Source organism: Chlorocebus sabaeus, chromosome 26, assembly GCF_047675955.1.
Source record: "Chlorocebus sabaeus isolate Y175 chromosome 26, mChlSab1.0.hap1, whole genome shotgun sequence".
Taxonomy (NCBI): domain Eukaryota; kingdom Metazoa; phylum Chordata; class Mammalia; order Primates; family Cercopithecidae; genus Chlorocebus; species Chlorocebus sabaeus.
The window spans coordinates 4,868,005-4,884,524 of NC_132929.1; the positions used below are offsets into that span (position 1 = coordinate 4,868,005).

The 16,520-nt window shown below is 40.1% G+C and overlaps 1 pseudogene; it reads right to left on the bottom strand.

Moving 5' to 3' along the window:
- Positions 1–11,865: 11,865 nt before the first annotated feature.
- On the bottom strand, positions 11,866–13,377 carry LOC140710368 (uncharacterized; annotated as a pseudogene).
- Between the last annotated feature and the right edge of the window lie 3,143 nt (positions 13,378–16,520).

Consider the following 16,520-nt stretch of genomic DNA (forward strand, 5'->3'; position numbering starts at 1 on the left):
GCTAGCTGTGTACCCACAAAGCACCTTGACCTTACGAATATTTGCAAGTCAAATTCCCAGGTACAACATTGCCTTCAAATTCCACAAGTGGCTCAGCTTTGTTGTAATACAATAGAGGAACAAAAACATGATTCACATCAACCCTAGTGGCTATCCACTTGGGAAGGATACCCCAGTCTCACATCCCAGATGACAGCGGTCTGCCTAGCCCAGGAATTCACTGCTGGAGATGACTTAGCTTCAGAGAACATTGCCCCAGAGCAACACTTCACCAATGGAGATGACTTCACCTCCTGCATTGGAGATTACTTTACCTTGGACACTTAGATGGCTTCCCCAACAATGCCCATGGGCTGCTCTTCCTAAGGCACTAACAAATTGGAAATGGGATATTTACTGTGTTTCTTCCTTTGATATTAGGAATTCTAATACATTTTCTGAGCTCACTTTTTGCTAGACAATGATTCTGGTATATAAGATGGAGCTTGGACTCCTCTTAGGGGCCTGTGAGTTGCTTCAAGCATGAAAATTAAGGAAAATCTTCAGTTCTTTCAAGGTAGCCCTGAGATGTATATAAGCGATTTGAGAAGCAAGAAGGTAATTATAGCTTAAAAAAACATCCAAAGAAGCTGGAATCTCCTATGGAAACTAAGGTTCCATCTTAACATTTGGTATAGTTTTTCAGAAACCCAGGTTTCCACCAAATGACTCCACTGGCATGCAGACCTCAATCAAGGGAAAATTGAGGACTAAACTGTGACCACCATTCTTTTTCCTAAATTTCTTCCTGAGAGGCCTGAAGGAAGTCATACCCAGGAGCTAGAGCTAACATTCTGTTCTGCTGACTCCAAATTTTTAAACAAAAGATCTCTTTTCTTAACGAATTGCAAATCAGAACATCTTTGAATCTACCTATGACCTGTAAGCCCCCACTTCAACATATCTCACCCTTTTAGGCCAAACCAATGTGTAACATCCATATATTGATTTATGATTTTCCCCTTTTACTTCTGCTTTCCTGAAATTTACCGCTACCTTTAAAATCCCTCACTTGCAAGCAATTAGAGAGGTCAGGACTTAAGCAAGACCTGCCTGAGTCTCTTTGCTTGGTGCCTTGTCAATAAACACCCTCCTCTTTTCCTGCTGAAAACCTCAGTGTGGACATTTAGCCTTACTGTCCTGGGCAGTGGACCCCAGTTTGGTTTGATAACGATTGTAACTGCAAAGGAACAACAGTCCCGAGTGGGCATCTCACTTGTGGCACATTGGCTGCTGGCTACAGCCATGCTCAAACCCTGTCCAGAAGCTGCCTGGATGACAGTATTCAGGGATAGATTCTTGCATCTGGCAACTGACCACCATTATGAAAGAAAGGCCTATGATGCTTTCTGTTCTTTTTTTTTTTTTTTTTTTTGAGATGGAGTCTCGCTCTGTCGCCCAGGCTGGAGTGCAGTGGCTCGATCTCGGCTCACTGCAAGCTCTGCCTCCCGTGTTCACACCGTTCTCCTGCCTCAGCCTCCCGAGTAGCTGGGACTACAGGTGTCCACCACCATGCCCAGCTAATTTTTTTTTTTTTTTTAATTTTAGTAGAGATGAGGTTTCACTGTGTTAGCCAGGATGGTCTCAATCTCCTAACCTCGTGATCCCCTGCCTTGGCCTCCCCAAGTGCTGGTATTACAGGCATGAGCCACTGTGCCCAGCCTTCAATTTTTAATGTTAATTTTTGTGGGTATATAGTAGGTGTGTATATTTATGAGGTACATGACATGTTTTGATACAGGCATGCAATATGTGTTAACCACATCATGTAAAATGGGGTGTCCACTCCCTCAAGTGTTTATTCTTTGTGTTATAAACAATCCAATTATACTTTTAGTTATTTTAAAATGTACAATTAAAGTATTATTGACTATAGTCACCCTGTTGTGCTATCAAATACTAGGTCTTATTCTTTCTATTTTTTGTACCCATTAACCATCCCCACCTCCCTCCCACCCCACCCCCACTTCCCTTCCCAGCCTCTGGTAACCATCTTTGTACTCTCTATCTCCATGAGTTCAATTGCTTTGATTTTTAGATCCCACAAATGAGTGAGAACATGCAAATTTTTGTCTTTCTGTGCTTGGCTTATTTCACTTAACATGACAACCTCTAGTTCCATCCATGTTGTTGCAAATGACAGGATCTAGTTATTTTTTACGACTGAATAGTATTCCATTGTATGTATGAACCATATTTGCTTCATCCATTCATCTGCTAACGGACTAGGTTGCTTCCACACTTTGGCTATTGTGAACAGTGCTGCAACAAACATGGGAGTACAGATACCTCTTGGATATATGGATTTCCATGCTTTTGGGTGTATTCCCAACAGTGGGTTGCTGGATCTTATGGTAGCTCTATTTACAGTTTTGAGGAACCTCCAAACTATTTTCCATAGTGGTTGTACTAATTTACATTCCCCCCCCACAGTGTTTGAAGCTTCCCTTTTCTCCACATATTTGCCAGCATCTGTTGGTGCTTTACTTTTTGCAGTGCCAGAAATGAGGCACTGCTTTTGGTAAGTGGAGTTTGTGAACAATGGCCCCAAACAATTTTTCCTTTAGGTGCTGGGTTCTGCTTCAGCAGGACACCCGGCCTTGCTTTGGAAAGGCACAAGTCTCTGCCGAATGAGAGCATATTTAGTGGGGAATCTCTACAGAGAACTGGAGGGATCAAGACCTTGAGAAATTGCGTTTTGATTTTGATTTGCTTTCTTGAAATTCTGTCCAAAGCCCAGCTGAGTCCTTAAGGGTTTGTCACCTAAGGCTTTGTCATCTAAAAAAGAAAGCATGAGCTCTATTCCTCCTTGTAGCCCATGAGGGTGCATTCTGTAGAACGCAATGCTGCAGCCAGGGGTCAGTGTGCCACAAATGAGATGCCCACTCAGGACTTTTGTACCTTGCAGTCACCAATTGTTATCAAACTAAACTGAGGTCTATTTGCCCAGGGTATGTATTATTTCCAAACATCAACACTAAGGTTTTCATTAGGAGAAAAGAAGATACTTATTTGCAGGGTGCAAAACATTTTAGCTTTGAACACACAAAAAGGACTAAGATTTTTTTTTATTGCAGCACTACTTGGCCACAATATTCTTTAGACTCCCGAGGAAAACAGCCTGAAAAAGGGATCCTTTAGATTCCTAAATTTAAAAAGATTTTAGAGATCTCTTATTCTAAACAATTGATGGGAAAATCAAATTTTACAAAGGACACGTAATAGTGCCATGGTTAGCCTTAGGAATTCTCTTGACCTAAAACAAAGTTAAAAATTATTTGCAAGCCTAGAACTGCCCACTTCAGATCCTCTCTGTGAACAATAGTGAAGACAGTCCCATGCTATAATCCACCAGCTAAAGTTCAGCCCTTTCACTGTGATAGCCTGAGTTTGATTCCCAGCCAAGGAACTAGTCCTTTTGGTTTGATATTTGTGAGATTTTTGCCATTTGGTAATGCATTTTTCTTTCATGGACAGCTTTTGATTTCCATCTGTGGGGGCATCTGAGGCTTTTGAGCCTTGTGTGCACATAGTCAACTAAGAGCCTGAGACCCTAGGGAGTTTGGGAAACAGGAATGTGGATTATACTCCATTTGTAGCTAGCAAAATCTTCATTTCTTTGAACTGTCAAAAGACGGGGTGGTTTTGGATCTTGTGAATACTGCTTCTCACCTTTCTGGAGACACTTCATACGTCCTTGGTTAAATCATAATCTTGGTGAAGCTTAACTTAAATGGTGTCTTTAAGAAATAAAAAGGATACAGCCGGGTGCGGTGGCTCACGCCTGTAATCTCAGCACTTTGGGAGGCCGAGGCGGGCGGATCATGAGGTCAGGAGATCGAGACCATCCTGGCTAACACGGTGAAACCCCGTCTCTACTAAAAGAAAAATTCAAAAAACTAGCCAGGCGAGGTGGCGGCACCTGTAGTCCCAGCTACTCGGGAGGCTGAGGCAGGAGAATGGCGGGAACCCGGGAGGCGGAGCTTGCAGTGAGCTGAGATCCGGCCACTGCACTCCAGCCTGGGCGACAGAGCGAGACTCCGTCTCTAAAAAAAAAAAAAAAAAAAAAAGAAAGAAATAAAAAGGATACAAATTCTTAAATATCAGCAGTTTGTCCTGGTTAAAATTCTCTAATAAGAAGTTTGAAAGGATTTTTAAAGAGCTTGATAGTCAAAAGTCAACTTCATTGAAACTGCTATTTAGGTTATATGTGTGTGTGTGTGTGTGCACGTGCACGCATGCATGTACACATGTGTGCACATGTATGTATGCATAAGAGTCTTTGTTTTAAGGCCTCTGTTCTGTCTCTGTAAGAATTTCTCCACTGGGTAAATTTCTCTCTCCTTGCACCCATGGCAGCCATATGTGCTCCCTCTGCCTGTTTCTCCATTTCCTTCTGTCAGCCCCTTTTGCATCTTGCCACCCTCGGTGCCACATGAGGGGACAAAAAAAATTTTTTCTAACAGACTGAAATTCCTTAAGGAAAACAGAAGAAGATGTGGTAGATTCCTCTCTTGGGGAGGAACTTCTGTTTTTCCTCAGGGAATCTCAAGAGGACAGAGTCCTCCCAGATCTAAAATTACTCTACCTTATCTCTTCGGCTTTTGCCATACCAGAAATGACTCCGTATCATGAGAAAACTTGCCTTATAAAATCTTATGGTAAATTCCTGTGATTTTGTGTTGCTTTGATATCCATTCTGAGTCTTCCTCTAACAAGGCCTAAACTCTTTTTTTTTTTTTTTTTTTTTTGAGATGGAGTCTTGCTCTGTCACCCAGGCTGAAGTGCAGTGGCATGATCTTGGCTCACTGCAACCTCCACCTCCCGGGTTCAAGCGATTCTCCTGCCTCAGCCTTTCAAGCAGCTGGGACTACAGGCACATGCCACCACGCCCAGCTATTTTCTGTATTTTTAGTAGAGACGGGGTCTCACCATGTTGGCCAGGCTGGTCTTGAACTCCTGACCTCAGGTGATCTGCCTGCCTCAGCCTTAAACTCTTTCTTAAAGGAGAATAAATTGTCTCTCTCTCTCTGCTTTGAGTTATGGATTGCCAGTTTGTTTCCTCTGGGATCTGGGGAGCGCTTGAGCCATGTGGAACAGGTGGATTTTGACTTGTTCCATTTACAGAGACATAACTGGAATCCAGCTGCCGTTTTTGGACCGGCGAGCTTTGCCAGTCTAATAGCTAGAGTTTTAAAATCAAGAGTCTAGGGGCTTTGTTTGTGTCTGTTTTGATCTTTATGTATGCACGCGTGTATGTCTTTGTATGTTGTCTATAATAGCAAATTGGCTTATAAATAGTATTCATAAATTAAATACATAAATTGAAATGCTTTTCAGGTTAATGTGATTTTAATAATGACATTCAGTAAATAAAGATAGTTTCAAAATTGTTCTTAAAATAAAATAAAAGCATCTTCAGAATTGAATTTGGACATTTTTGCCTAGATGTATTGATCAGATACTATCTCTGTTATATGTTTTAAGATCACAGAATGGTTGCTTCTGTAGTGATTTTGATACTTGCTTAAACTTTCAATAAACTTATGCCTTTAGATTTGAGATGTTAGGCCATGATGAGACCTATCCCCAAGTCTGGTCTTTTGGCCTGGGCTACACACCTGACACATAATTAAAACTGCTTGCTTCCTGGGTTTGTCACTGAAAATAAGGGTTACTAACAGTTTACATTGTAAGTAATATATGTAATTAAGGCTACTAGACATAAGAAAAGCAATTTTGGCCAGGCGCGGTGGCTCACGCCTGCAATCCCAGCACTTTGGGAGGCCAAGAGGAGAGGATCACGAGCTCATGAGGCCGAGACCATCCTGGCTAACACGGTGAAACCTCGTCTCTGCTAAAAATACCAAAAAATTAGCCGAGCAAGGTGGCGGGCGCCTGTAGTCCCAGCTACTCTGGAGGCTGAGGCAGGAGAATGGCGTGAACCCGGGAGGCAGAGCTTGCAGTGAGCAGAGATCTCGCCCCTGGCTCCAGCATGGGCCAGAGAGCAAGACTCCGTCTAAAAAAAAAAAAAAAAAAAAAGGAAAAGAAAAGAAAATTTTACATCCAAAGGCTCTAAAGAAAATAGAATGCACTTTTAATTTTAAAAAGGTTATAAGAAGGCAAGAGAATGTGATTTTTGTTAAAGGAAAAGTAAAATGTGAGAGAGTTTGAGAGAGAGTAGTTTTTCATTTACATGAGAGATTTCTGTGTGGTCAAAATGATAAGGGGGAAAATAAAGTAAACCTTGGTCCTAGGGTAAAACAGTAAGACATAATAGACACAACTGAAGGTTTAAGCAAGTTGTATAAAGTTTGTGAAAGACGGATCTTGTGAAAATAATTTTGTATATGATCATGTTGGCTAAAATTAAAAAGAGGTCATTTAGCTTTTCTAAAAATTAAACCTAAATATGAAAAGCAGACCAATGCACGGCCAGAGCCGGGACCCTTGTGTCAGAGTAACAGGGTTTTCTTGGAGCGTGGATCTGCTCATTAATAAAAAATGTAAGAGTTTAGGCCGGGTGCAGTGGCTCATGCCTGTAATCCCAGTACTTTGGGAGGCTGAGGCGGGCAGATCACAAGGTCAGGAGATCGAGACCATCCTGGCAAACACGGTGAAACCCTGTCTCTACTAAAAAATACAAAAAAATTAGCCGGGCGCAGTGGTGGGCGCTTGTAGGCCCAGCTACTCTGGAGGCTGAGGCAGGAGAATGGCGTGAACCCGGGAGGCGGAGCTTGCCATGAGCCAAGATCTCACCACTGCACTCCAGCCTGGGCAACACAGCGAGACTCTGTCTAAAAAAAAAAAAAAAAAAAAAAAGTGTAAGAGTTTATAAAAGGTTTATGAAAACCTTTTCTTGTGTGGTCACAATTGACTGATATTGGATGGACTTGTTTATAAGGTTTTATTAAAATTAGCTTTAGCTTCAATAATATACTAATGCAAAGGTAGAATTTGGTTTTCTCATTTAAACAAGATTAGGCTGTTGGTTTTCTCAAAGGTGAAAACTGCTGGGGTCTTCCAGGGGAAGGCCACGGGAGTCTCTTAAGGTGATTACTGCAGGGTCCTCCGTGGTGAGAGATGAAGCCTTTGCTGTGGCTGTTGAGGTCCTCAGTGGCAAAGACTGCTGGGGTCTTCTGTAGAGCAGGCTGGGGCCATGGTGGCTTCACCGTGTGGCTGATGCTGATAACCTCACTTCTTTGTCCCTAGCCATCTGTTGACATCTTGGGTATGCCTGTCTCCCCAGCAATCTTGGCAGGGTTAAACCAAAGTGAGCCCTTCAAGCAGTACCCCCAAAAGCTGGGGAAGCTGGTCACTCTCCCTGCTCTCCTTGCTCTCCTTCTCTGCTGTGAGGGGAACTCATGGGCCAAGGAAATTGCTCTCAGTGCTGAGCTATGCAGGCCAGGGACATCGTCTGATGTAGGCAAAATGAGACTCCACTTCCAGCATCTTTCTGTGCAGTTTTCTCAATTTTTTTCTCCACTGTGTTAGTAAAGCTTTTTAACTGGATATTTGAGCTCTCCCAGAGCAATTTTGCTCACGGTTAGATAATTGTTGTTTGTTTATTTTGTGGGGAGCAAAGGCCCTGTCTCCTACTCTGCCATCTTTCTGGTGTCACTCCCTTCTTGCCTGCACTTAAAAAAACACATGTATTGATGTATGATTTGCATACCATCAAATCCACACATTTCAAATGTACATTAGTATGAATCTTAGTAAATTGGTGCAGTTTTTCAACCATTACCATAAATCAGTTCTAGAACATTTGCATCACCCCGAAACATTTCTTCATGGCTGTTTATAGTCGCTCCCCACTCTCATTCTCAGACTTGGGAATGTATAGGTTTTTATTCTACAGATTTGCCCTTCTAAAATTCAATATAAATTGAATCTTACAATGAGTTGTCTTTTTGTCTGATTTCTTTCCTTTAGCACAATTTATTTACATCTAAATAGTATATTATATTGTATAAGCATGCTACATAGTTTATTAATCTATGAACACTCATGCTCGAGTCTTTCAGCCCTCACCCCTCTTCCAAGCTTCCACCTTTTGTAGTCTCCCATGTCCATTATTTAACTCTGTATGTCCATGTTTATTCTTTGTTTAGTTCCAGCTTATAAGTGAAAACATGCAGTATTAGGCTTTCTGTTTCTAAGTCATTTCACTTAGGATCATGGCCTCCAGTTCCATTCATGTTGCTGCAAATGAATAATTTTATTTTGTGTGGCTGAATATTATTCCATGCTCTGTGTGTGTGTGTTTGCATTTAAAGATACATATATATATATCTCCAACCCTTCACTGATGAACACTTAGGTTGGTTCCAGGACTTTGCTATTGTGAATAGTGCTATGATAAACATACAAATGCAGGTATCTTTTTGATATAATGATATCTTTGCCTTTGGGTAGATACCCAGTAGTGGGATTGCTGGATTAAATGGCAGTCTTGTTTTTGGTTCTTTAAGATATCTCTATACTGTTATGAAGGTTGCATTCATTTCCATTTCCATCAACAGTGGATAAGCATTCTCTTTTCTCTGCATCCTCACCATCTGTTGTTGTTTTTTTATTTTTAATAATAGCCATTCTGACTGGTATCTCAGTCAAGACGACATCTCATCGTGGTTTTAATTTGCATTTCCCTTATGATTAATGATGTTGAACATTTTTTCATTTTTTTGGCTACCTGTATATTGACATATACATTACAGCTATATAGATTTTAATCCCACCTCCCCCTCCAAAAAAAATTGATAAGAACAGACTTTTGGTTTCATTGATATTTTTTGATATTTTTAATTGTTTTTCTGTTTTCTATTTTGATGATTTCTGTTCTGGTATTTGTTTTTTCCTTATTTTACTTAATTCAAGTTAATTTCTACTCATTTTGGGGCATCATAATGTGGTATCTTATATTATTGATTTTTAGATGTTTTACTTGTTCTCATATAAGCATTTAAAGCTACGAATTTCCCTCTGACAACTACTTAGGTGTGTCTCATACAGCTTGTAATATTTTGTTTTTATCTTTATTATGGAATTTACTTGTGAGTTTTTATTAAAATCTATATAATTAAATTATTAAATAATGATTTCCAAAATAAATTTAAAGTTATTTTTAATATAATTTTGTTGTGATCAGAGAACATGCTTTGTACAATTGCTCCTTTTAAATATAGTGAGACTTGTTTTATGACCTAGGATATGATTTATCCAGAGAATGTGTCATACTATCTTAGAAAGAATGGGTATTTCTGCCGTTTTGGGATGTAGTGAGCTATAAATATCAAATTGAGTTGGGTTATTGTGTTGTTCACATATTCTATATCCTTACTAATTTTATTGTAGGGCCATGGATGCAGCTGGAAACCATCATTCTCAGCAAACTATCGCAAGAACAGAAAACCAAATACTGCATGTTCTCACTCATAAGTGGGAGTTGAACAATGAGATCACCTGGACACAGGAAGGGGAGCATCACACACTGGGTCCTATTGTGGGGAGGGGGTAGGCGGGAGGGATAGCATTAGGAGATATACCTAATGTAAATGACGAGTTAATGGGTGCAGTACACCAACATGTCACATGTATACATATGTAACAAACCTGCACGTTGTGCACATGTACCCTAGAACTTAAAGTATAATAAAAAAGAATATTTCTATTCTTCTATCAACTCCTGGAGGATATATATTAAAATATCTAACTGTGATTGTTAAACTCTTTATTGCTTCTTTCATTTCTGTCAGTTATGCTTCATGTATTTGGGACTCTCTTGTTCAAGCATGTATGATGTTGTAATTGTTATATCTTTCTATGTGTGACCATTTATCATTAAGAAATGTCTTTATTTGTCTGTAGTAGTGTTTACTGTCTTAAACTATATTTTGTCTGATATTCATATAGTTGCTTCGTCTCTCCCATCATTACTGTTTGCACGGTCCACATTCTCTATCCTTTTACTTTTTATCTATTTGTGCCATTTAATCTGAAGGATTTCTTGTGCAGACAGCATATTCTTCATCTTTGTTTTTTAAAAAATCTTGTCTGAACATTTATGATTTTTGATATAATTATTGATATTTGATTTATATCTGCCATATTGCTGTTTTATGTAATTTTCATGTATTTTGTTCTTTTCTCCTTCTTTACTGATATTTATAGTGTATTATTTTAGTTCAATTGTTGATTTCTACTTCTATTTTTTCAAGATATTTTCCTAGAAGTTGTTCTAGGAATATTCCTACATCTATATTTATCCCAAACTTCTTTAGGTTTATCATGATGTCTGTCTGATGAAACACAGCAACTTTGCCACATATAACTCCATTTTCTCTCTTTGTGCAATTATTGTAATACACATCACAGCGATATATGTTTTAACTTCTCTCTCCACAGAAAACATTGAGGAGTATCTTCATGACATTGGGATTTGTCAAACATTTATTTAAAAGTAGCAAAAACATTATCAAGACAAAATATTGCTAAATTAGATTTTATTAAAATTAATAACTACTGTTCATCAAAAGAAAGTAAACCATCAAGACACATTGTGACAGAGAATAATTATAATACATATATCCACAAATGTACGTATTTGTAAAACTCCTAAAATCAATAAGAAAAATGTAGACTTTCCAGTAGACAATCATAAAAGAGCATATTGAAATGGTCAATAAACCTATGAAAATGCACTCAGTGTCAGTCATGATCAGGTTAATGCAAAATTATTCCAGCATGGGACCAAATATTCAATAAAGTGGTTGAAATGCATGTGAGAATTAATTTCATGTGTCAGCTAGACTGAATCATGGGTTGTGACTTCTGGTTAAACATTATTCTGGGTGTGTCTGTGAGCATGGTTGTGGATGAGCTAAACATCTGAATTGGTGACTAAGAAGACTGTGCTTTCCAGTGTGGGTGGGCCTGATAACAGTCCAAGAAGTCCTGAACAGAAACAAGATGATCAAAAGCAAATGCACTCTCTCCCAGCAGGTCTCTAAGCTGGGACATAAGTCTTGTTCTGCCTTCAGGCTCAGGTTGGAATTTATACCATCAGGTCTCCCAGTACCCAGGATTGCAATCTTGCATCTATCTATTATCTATCTATCGATCTATCTATTATCTATCTATCTATCTATCTCTATCTCTCATCTAGCTATCTGTCTATCATCCATCTATCCAATCTATTTCCTACTGGCTCTGTTTCTGTGGAGAACACTGGTTTTTGTAACAAGAGTGGTTCTGGAGGAACAGAATTTTAAGAATGAGTTCTCTGAATGGATTTTGGGGTCTCTGGAATTGACCCTCTAATCTGATTAAAGACACCAATCACTCTATTTATAGTAGTAAAGAAAACACAGTCTATGACATGATCTGGCAATAGAGATATAAAAATATCTTCATTGGATACTACTAATCAAACACTTAGAAGAAGCAAGAAGCAGTATGAATGTGCATATAATTCTGAACACTTTTGGAGAAGTGACAAATACGCAGCAATGTGCCACATTATGAGGTTTTGGTCAACAGCAGACCACATATATGACTAGTCCCATAAGATTACAATGGAACTGAAAAAAATTCTATTGCTGTCATAACTTTATAGTGCAATGCATTCCTTTTCTATATTTAGACATTTTTAGATACACAAATACTTATCATTGCCTACAGCATTCAACATAGTAACATGCTTTACAGGTTGTAGCCTAGCAGCGATAAGCTATACTGTGCAGCCTAGGTTTGTAGTAAGCTATGCCATCCGGGTTTGCGCGAGTACACTCTATGATGTCACAAAATAACAAAATCACCTAGAACATTTGAAAGAATGTATCTCCATTGTTAAGTGACACATGATTAACAAGGTTGGCTGGTTGCTTCTAAAGTTACTGGACAAAGTGCTGAAAGAGTGATATCAGGGATTAGAACTCCCAGCTCAAGTGCAGCATCAATGACCAGAAAAATTTATCTGTACTCTTAAAAAGACTCTCATCTGCAGTAGCTACAGGGCTGAACTTGCTAAAACTCACATACACAAATCCTGTGACTATTTGCCTTACAGAAAGCCAATCACTGAGGTTTACAAGACTGTGATTGTTTTTCCTGTAGGGATCCCAGAGGGACAGGTTTTAACCAAGTGTGATGAATCCATGGTTTAACACTGGCTAACCTGACAGATGAGGGGGTGATCAGCAGCATCTCAAACGGACTGGACCACTGTGGCTGCAGCTGGCCCTCACCCAGGTGGGATTTTCAGGTCTTCAGCAGAACTTGGTTCCTGGTGTTAAAGTGTGAAGAAGCACGTCTATAGGAAACTGGAGCATTTTGGAAGCAAATTCAGGAAGACTATTTTTAATTGTTTTATATATGATAAAAATCCACAAGTCTCAGGGAGCTCAGAGAAGTAGTCTCTCAGAAAATACTTTGAAGGGGAAGAGGCAACTCACTTTAGTGGGGCTATTGTGTCTTCAGCAAAGCAAGAGAAAAGACCTATTCCTAGGTAAGGTTGTGTCTTGATAACTGTGGTCCCTTTGGTCACAAGTAGGTCCATTCAGCCAGTGGGGCACTTACTGAAGGGGTAGCCTGCCCCTCCACACCTGTGGGTATATCTTGTCAGGTGGGACGAGAGACTAAGAAAAGAAATCAGACACAGAGTCAAAGTATAGAGAAAGAACAGTGGGCCCAGGGGACCGGCACCGGCACTGGTCTCTGAGTTCCCTCAGTTTTTACTGATTATCATTTTCATTATCTCAGCAAGAGGAAAGCAGTAGGGGAGTGGGGTGATAATAGGGAGAAGGTCAGCAAGAAGACATGTGAGCCAAGGAATCTGTGCCACAATTAAGTTCAAGGGGAGGCACTATGCCTGGATGTGCACGTAGGCCGGATTTCTGTTTCTCTCCGCCCAAACAGCTCAGCGGAGTAAAGAATAACAAAGCAGCACTGCTGCCAGCATGTCTTGCCTCCCACCATAGGGCAGTTTTTCTCCTATCTCGGAACTGAACAAATGTACAATCAGGTTTTATACTGAGACATTCAGTTCCCAGGGGCAGGCAGGAGAGGGTGGCCTTCCTCTATCTCAACTGCAAGAGGCTTTCCGCTTTCACTAATCCACCTCAGCATAGACCCTTTATGGGTGTCGGGCTGGGGGACATTCAGATCTTTCTCATCCCACGAGGCCGTATTTCAGACTGTCACATGGGGAGAAACCTTGGACAATACCTGACTTCCCAAGGCAGAGGTACCTCTGGCTTTTTGTAGTGCATTGCGCCCCTGGTTTATGGAGATTAGAGAATGACGATGACTTTGACCAAGCATACTGCTTGTAAACATTTTGTTAACAAGGCATGTCCTGCACAGCCCTAAATCCCTTAAACTTTGATTCCATACAACACATGTTTTTGTGAGCTCAAAGCTGGGGCAAAGTGGCTGGGGCAAAGTGGCTGAGTCAAAGTTATAAATTAACAGCATCTCAGCAAAGCAATTGTTCAAGGTACAGATCAAAATGGAATTCCCTATGTCTTCCCTTTCTACATAGACACAGCAACAGTCTGATCTCTCTTTCTTTTCCCCAAACTTAGGAATTTATTTTAGTTTGACCTCTTATGGTCAAGACATGCAAGAGAGCCCATCAATGGCAAAGCTTTTATTTTGTAGCATATTATTGCCAGGTTGCTGTGGCTACCTGGCCTGAGTCTGGCCTGTCTCTCGGTGAGACCACCTATGGCCAAGAGACTTAGAGTGAAAAGACTTATATCCAAGTAAACATGTTAGGCCAGACAGGAATGAAGGTGGGTAGGCACTCATTGATTCTTAAAACCCTTTTAAACAACTTAATCGCCAAAACCCAAAAGTCAAAAAGTAAGGTTAATATTCCTGTCTGTTGCAGGAAGTCAGGGACCCCGAACGGAGGGACCAGCTGAAGCTGTGGCAGAAGAACATAAATTGTGAAGATTTCATGGACATTTATTAGTTCCCCAAATAAATCCTTTTATAATTTCTTACACTTGTCTTTACTGCAATCTCTGAACATAAATTGTGAAGATTTCATGGACACTTATCACTTCCCCGATCAACACCCTTGTGATTTCCTATGCCTGTCTTTACTTTAATCTCTTAATCCGGTCATCTTCATAAGCTGAGGAGGATGTATGTCACCTCAGGACCCTGTGATGATTGCATTAACTGTACACATTGTAGAGCATGTGTGTTTGAACAATATGAAATCTGGGCACCATGAAAAAAGAACAGGATAACAGCAATGTTCCAGGAACAAGAGAGATAACCTTAAACTCTGATTGCCAGTGAGCCAGGTGGAACAGAGTCACAATTCTCTTCTTTCAAAACCAAATAGGAGAAATATCGCTGAATTCTTTTTCTCAGCAAGGAACATCCCTGAGAGAGAGAATGCACCTCTGAGGGTAGGTCTCTAAATGGCCCCCTTGGGGGTGGCTCTCTTTTACAGTAGAAGCCAAAGAGATGAAATAAGCCCTGGTCTCCTGTAGCGCTCCCAGGCTTATTAGGACGAGGAAATTCCCACCTAATACATTTTGGTCAGACAGATTGTCTACTCTCAAACCCTGTCTCCTGATAAGATGTTATCAATGACAATGCATGCCTGAAACTTCATTAGCAATTTTAATTTCGCCCCATCCTGTGGTCCTGTGATCTCGCCCTGCCTCCATTTGCTTTGTGATATTTTATTACTTTGTGAAGTATGTGATCGCTGTGACCCACACCCTGTTCATACAGTCCCTCCCCTTTTGAAAATCGGTAATAAAAACTTGCTGGTTTTATGGCTCAGGGGGCATCACAGGACCTGCCGACATGTGATGTCTCCCCTGGACACCCAGCTGTAAAATTTCTGTCTCATACTCTTTCCCTTCATTTCTCAGACCTGCTGACGCTTAGGGAAATAGAAAAGAACCCACATTAACTATCGGGGTGGGTTCCCCTGATACCTGTCATCAAGCTAAGCTCCCTTGGCTTGCATAGGAAGTCTATCAGCTTGTCATCTGGGTGCTCCACTTGGCATGGACAGGTGAAGTTGTGCAATTCCTCTTCTCAGGATCAACAGATCTTACAGTGACTTTCATCCAGTTCACCAGGCTGGCTTTCTCTCAGAAATAAGCTCCTGTGTGTCTGGAATGAATATATATATATATATGGTGTGTGTGTATACATATGTTGCAGATGGAGATATGTGTATACATACTACATATACACACATATATGTGTGTATACATACTATATATACTATATATAGTAGTATACACATACATATATACATATATACTATATATACATACATATATACTATATATACTATATACATAGTATACATATATACATATACATAGTATATAGTATATATAGTATACTATGTATATAGTATATATAGTATACTATAGTATATATACATATATACTATAAACTATATATACTATACATACTATAGTATATATAGTATGTATACTACGGTATGTATACACACATCTCCATCTGCAACATATATACAAATTTTATATGTATACATACGTATTTTATATGTATACAAATTTTATACGTATACATATATACACATATATATGCATACATATATATACACACACACATACATATACATATATCTCCATCTACAACAATTCAGTAGTGAGGTGCAGGTCATGCATCAACCAAAACATACTCTTCCATTCTACAATGTTTAAAACCAAAGACATTGCTCCAATATTACAATCAATTTTAGTAAAGGTTCCTCAGGAAGCTGATGACACCAATGTATAAAAATGGAACATTTTTTAAAAAACATTATACCCTCTGGTTTCAGTAGTTACTTGGTTTTGCCCTTCCCTCACATTGACTACCTTCTTTGAAACCACAGGTCTCAGAGGTACATTCTGGTTCCCTGACATGATTTCCCCCTTTTGAGGGTAGCCTTGAAACTAGTGATCTGGGCTCAGACCAACCCATGTCTGAATTTGGTCTCCCTTCAGGGTCCAACTCAGCACTCTTACTTTTATTTTAGGTATTATGGATAACAATAACCAAGGGATTGAATATTTCACCAATCTCTTGGTGAAATATAGTAGTCCCAGCTACTTGGGAGGCTGAGGCAGGAGAATGGCTTGAACCCGGGAGGTGGAGCTTGCAGTGAGCCCAGATCGTGCCACTGCACTCCAGCCTGGACAACAGAGCGAGACTCCATCTCAAAAAATAATTAAGTAAAAATTAAAAAAAGGAAAACAAAAGAAAAGAAAAAAGGATTCTTGGGGGAAGAACCTCTTATTCTCATGCAACTGGTTCCTCCATCAGGGAGAAAAGCTTACTTGCTGTGACAAGGAGCTGGCCTCCCTGGCCAGGGGAGGAGACTCCGTGGGCATGTGGCAGGGAACGCTAGCCAGCTGTGTGGGGCGCCTTGGGGCCCAGGCAGCCACTGTGGCTGATTCCCACCCTGCGTGGCCATGTTTGGACACCAT